The sequence below is a fragment of the Delphinapterus leucas genome, chromosome 5 (genome assembly GCF_059928025.1).
Source record: "Delphinapterus leucas isolate spDelLeu-1000000601 "Yukka" chromosome 5, BTC_Dleu_Yukka2, whole genome shotgun sequence".
Lineage (NCBI taxonomy): Eukaryota > Metazoa > Chordata > Mammalia > Artiodactyla > Monodontidae > Delphinapterus > Delphinapterus leucas.
Window position 1 is genome coordinate 35,205,467 of NC_143133.1, and position 6,000 is coordinate 35,211,466.

Sequence of the window (6,000 nt, forward strand, 5' to 3'; positions counted from 1 at the left end):
TATCATTAATTGAATGACTTAGTGATGTTCTGCAATGGAAATCCCATCAAAGAATCTATGGACGAGATTATGGTATTGGACTAGGAAGCTGATATTGCCTTAGTATAGGGCAGTGAAGCTGTTTTCCTGGCTCTGCAAGATGAAAGCAAACAGTTCCCAATAAAGAGATAGCATATATAAATCAAAGTAGCATTTGTTACATTAACTGATGCATTCCAGGTACTGGAGATTATGTCTGTTTGCTCCAGCGTCCAAATCACATCTGAAATGGTGGCTACAACCATACTCATAAATGACCATAATTGCCTCTGGAAATTAAATGCCACAACTTGGTCCCTGCCATCATAGGACACATCATCCTTATTGAATCAAGAATCTCGATTCAATGGTAGTAGTTTCCACTGTCATTCCTGGCCTACAGAGAATAACCAGTACAGGGATCTTCAAGAATACTAGAATTCCCTTCTGGATATACTTCTCATAGCTTTTGTGAAGGAAATAATCTCTGGACGTTACAAAAAATATAATAAATTGAGTGGGTGAGACTTTCATGATAAGTTCACTCTAGAATTCTGATTCCCTTTAGCCTTTGGATGCCTTCCTCTACACTGCACCAAGGAAGTTATGGCATTTCAAAGTCATTTAGTGTAGGCCATATTTGAGTTCAAAGTTTAGTTGCTATTCCAAGAAAACTGTTACTCCCAGTCATCAGAGCTAACCTATTGAATCCAGAATCTATGCTTAATGCTAACATATCAACAAATTCAACCTGACCCAACATTGTATTTCCTCCATCCTGCCCCGGTAGCTTTAGGATCTATTCCCATATCTGGAGTGGTAAATCTCTGATGATTTTCATCTGCCTTCTACCTCCTGGGTCCTGCCAGAACTTGAATCTGGTTATAGGTCTACAAGCAATGCGAACTGGTTACCCCTTCCCATTTTCAGGGTAAAATCCTCCCCAGTCATTACCCTACATTTAACACATGCAACCTTGTGATTTTACAAATTAATTTTGTACCGTAATGTAGCACTCTCATGATTAGACTTGAGGTTTGGTTTTCAGAAATCTTGGCCCCGTGCCTGGCTAAGGGCTTTTATTTTAGGGCAAAGTCCTAAAACTCTGCTTTCTTATCCACAGTTTAAGGTGGAAAATTAAAGCCCCATGGTCCTCATTTTCTTCCTTCAAGTTCCCCTGTGTACTCTCAAGTAACCAACAAACTCCTTTACGGTCTTTATTTTCACAAAAATGTTCTAAACCAGCACCACTCGACCCAAAGTATAGCCTTTCATAATCACTTGATTTTAGGTGTCCTCATAATCACTTGACTAACTGCTTTGCCATTGTATGGCACGGACAACCACTGTCGCTTTTACCATTTGCAACAAGGTTATTAAGGCAGTTAAATTTAATAAGATCAGGGAATCAATTCCAGATATCCCAGAAAATATTTGGATAATACATCCTTAAATTTTTATTTCCCTAGAACCACTTTAGTACCAATTTCAGTGTCAGGGTTTTAGCAGGGAGCAAAACCACAATACGGAGTATGTGGTTAGCAATACGGAATAAGATTTGTTATAAAGATTCCACAGATGTAATTCTTGGTAAAGTTTACAGGAAGTTGTTGCCTCTCAGCTGGTGGTGGATTAGAAGTCATCATAGGTTAGCAGAGGCAGTAGTCAGGAAGAAAAGTTGCACGTGAAGCAGGGGGAGATAGGGCAAACTGGAATCATTGCAGACGAGCTAGAATCTGTCTCTCACCACCTCCAACCTGGGTAATGTGGGAGTTCTGAAGAAGCTGACATCTTTTACCTCCAATCTGCACATACCTGGCCCAAAGGTAAAATAAGCTGAAGGAGGAGATCCAGTGGAATCTGTGTGAGCTGTAGTGCTGACTGTTGCAGAGGCCATCAGTTCAGTCCCAAATGCATGAGCTTCAGGAACGTCTGGTGACCTGCACCAACTATCCAAACACAGCAGATGCTGCCTCCCTTCCATTTTCCAAATCTTATATAAATTTTTCTTGTTGCCAACAACCTTATAGGGAAAAGAATTCTGGAAAATCTACTTCTGGAATAGCTGATCACCACAGTAAAAATGTGAGCAATATTTTTCCACCTTTTTTTTTTAAGGAACTGCAAAGCTAAAGTTGAATACTCTGGAGCTTGCAGTCCATATACTGTCAATCATACTGGGAAATCACTTTCTACATTTTGAGGAGACTCCCTGTCAACAATCATTAGGCAATACTGGTTACTACTGATTTTAACATTTTCCCACATATTAATTTATTTCATGTATGGAACAAAGAAATGTTAGAAAAAATGCAGCAACCCTGATGGCAAGGCTTCAGGCTCCCTAGGTAATTCTGCAGCCATCCTACTATGACAACCCTAATATTTATGTGTGTGTGTTTTACATATTTTTGTCTCTTCATGTTTCAGTTTGGATATTTTTCTCTGCTCTTATTTTAGTTTAGTAATTCTGTCTTCACTTATACTTACTTTCTGTAAAGTCTTCCACTGAATTTTGCATTTTAATTTTTAAAATTATATTTATGTATATAATTTTAAATTTTCTATTGGTTATTTTTCATGCATCTAGCTCTCTGCAAAAATTCTCAATATTGTCTTATATTTCATTTAATATATGCAGTATATTTATTTTAGTCAGATTTTGACTGTATTTCTTACCTGAATACCCCATGGATCTGTTCCTACTGTATGTTTTATTTATTTGTTTTAAATTGTGATTATGTTATCTTGAGTTTCTGTATGTCTGGTTATTTTTGGTTAGGTATCTTCCATTGAATATTTTTAAATGTACAAATAATTTGATTCTTTAAGTTATATTTTTTCCTCCATACAGTATTTGAGTTTCCTTCTGGTAAGTGGCTAAGGTAGTAAGGATTGATCCATATCAAATATATAAAGTTCTAAGAACTTACAATAATAAGAAAAATACTTTCTCTGGTCAGCGTTGAAGGTTTCTAGAGCACAAAAACATCATTCTAAAATTAATAAGAAAAATAATATATATTTAATCATGATTTTTCTACATAAACTGTAATAAAAGCTAACCAAACAGTTGATTAAATGTTTTTCTAAGGAGAATTATAGATAAAAAGTAGAAGGAAAATATGAGAATTGAAAAACACCATTTGAAGACTCTAATGAAACAATTTTTTGAAAAACTATTTTGCTAAAATTATTAGGATGAAATGCTGATGGAGGAATTTACAATGGAAGAAAAGATAAAAATTAATTTATAAGTTTGAAAACCAGGGGTATGTATCTCATGAGCCCTTGTTATAGGGGAATCCACAAAAGCACTGTTACAGATAGATATACTGCCACTCCAAATTGATCCTAAATATGATAAAACCTCTAGATATAATTAACAGTTTAAAGACACTAGTGACTAACTTAACAATCAGATAAACCTAAAATAGGGGATATTACATATATATTTAAAAGATCAGGGCAAAAAAACCCTGCAAGGAATAATAAAATAAAGCCATTTTATTATGGAATAAAAAATATTAAAAGACATAAGAACAGAGAAAGTGTGGTAACTTTATTTTAGTAGAGAAGCTGTACTTATCTGATAAGTGGTTTTTATCCAGGAGTTATAGATGTGAGTAATTTACTTGTATCATTTAGTTAGTGATATCGTTTTACAAGAAGTAGAATATTTTTGTAAATTCAGTCACATATCTAACATTAACTTATTTTATGCACAAAGTTTTAGGAATATATCTGATTGATTTGAAACCTTTAGTTACTCCTAAAATTTTAGTTTCCAATTTTTTGTCCTTTCTTTACCAATCCTAATACCTTTATAAAAATGTAAATTGTTCGTAAATACTGATTGCATGCAGGAATTGCTGATATTAAAAGACTAATGAGTTATATTTCTTAACTCAAAAGCTCCCTATAAGTAAATATAAATGTGTTATATTTCTTCTTGTGAGTTTATATTAGGATGTAAACTCCAAAGCAAGTCATACTGCAATTTTTAAAGTTCTTTTTATCCTCAGTGGAAATACACTGATGTTAACATACTTCAAAAGCAGAAAAGTTCAATGGAGAGAATTTTATATTGATATATAGAGAATAAAGGGCAAAAAGAATATCCTACAGCATCTCTGAAATCACCTGAGATTTCCTTGAAATTTTATTTCACTGAGATGAAATTCAGGGAAATGTGTAGGTGCCACTGTGAGGTTGACACATGCATTCACCTCATTTCTGCCAGCAATCCTTTAAACACCCTTGGTTATTTCTGCACATAACCATCCATTGTGAGAAATGGGTATTTTTAGATGCCCATTCCAGGGCAAGAGAATACACTATTCATGACAGGATATACTAGTTTTTATGGCCTGAGGCCTAAAAGGAATTAGTGTATTCTAAATTTAGCAAATCAGATAAGGCTAAAATAAATATTACACATCACTTGTCTGTTTGTGTATTCATTTTAAAATGAAAGTTTACTTGGTAAAATATTTGTGGAGTAACTGTGTTATCTGGGTACAGAATTTTTATTTATGTACTTATTTAATCATTTCCCTAAATATAATAGAAATGGGAGAAATAGGGATGGGTGGAAAAAAAGGAGGGAAGAGTTGGCCTCTTCAGTTTTGCACCAATCTTTAAGTAACATCTTACCATTTCTTTCTCAAAGCAATCAAGGGAGGAGAAAACAATAGTACTTATTCTCTAGGGAAAGAATAAAAGACTCATAAATTATTGAAGATAAAATTGGAAAGGTGGAGTAAATTTTTTGACCCACCTTCTAGAGTAATGGAAATAAAAACAAAAAAAAACAAATGGGACCTAATGAAACTTAAAACCTTTTGCACAGCAAATGAAATCATAAACAATATGAAAAGACAACCCTCAGAATGGGAGAAAATATTTGCAAATGAATCAATGGACAAAGGATTAATTTCCAAAATATACAAACAGCTTATGCAGAGCAATATCAAAAAAAACAAATAATCCAGTACAAAAATGGATGGAAGACCTAAACAGACATTTCTCCAAAGAAGACATACAAATTGCCAACAAACACATGAAAGAATGCTCACCATCACTAATCATTAGAGAAATGCAAATCAAAACTACCGTGAGGTATCACCTCACACTGGTCAGAATGGCCATCATCAAAAACTCTACAAACAATAAATGCTGGAGAGGGTGTGGAGAAAAGGGAACCCTCTTGCACTATTGGTGGGAATGTAAATTGATACAGCTATTATGGAGAACAGTATGGAGGTTCCTTAAAAAACTAAAAATAGAACTACCATGTGACACAGCAATCTCAATACCGGGCATATACCCTGAGAAAATCATAACTCAAAAAGACACATGCACTCCAGTGTTCATTGCAGCACTATTTACAACAGCCAGGTCATGGAAGCAACCTAAATGCCCATCAACAGATGAACGGATAAAGAAGATGTGGCACATATATACAATGGAATATTACTCAGCCATAAGAAGGAACAAACTTGGGTCATTTGTAGAGATGTGGATGGACCTAGAGACTGTCATACAGAGTGAAGTAAGTCAGAAAGAGAAAAACAAATATCATATTTTAACATATATATGAGGAATCTAGAAAAATGGTACAGAGGAACCTGTTTGCAAGGCAGAAATAGAGACACAGAAGTAGAGAACAAACATATGGACACCAAGGGGGAAAAGATGGATGAATTGGGAGATTGGGACTGACATATATACACTAATATGTATGAAATAGATACCCAATGAGAGCATGCTGTGTAGCACAGGGAACTCCACTTCACTATACAGTAGAAACTAACACAACATTGTAAAACAACTATACCCCAATTTTTTAAGAAAAGATAATCTTCAATAGCTTAAACATGAGAAACAGCCTACAGAGCTTGTACATGGCAACCTCCTGCATTCAGGTGAACTCAACATGTAAGACATACAAAATGAGACGTGCACACCCATCAATGGTCG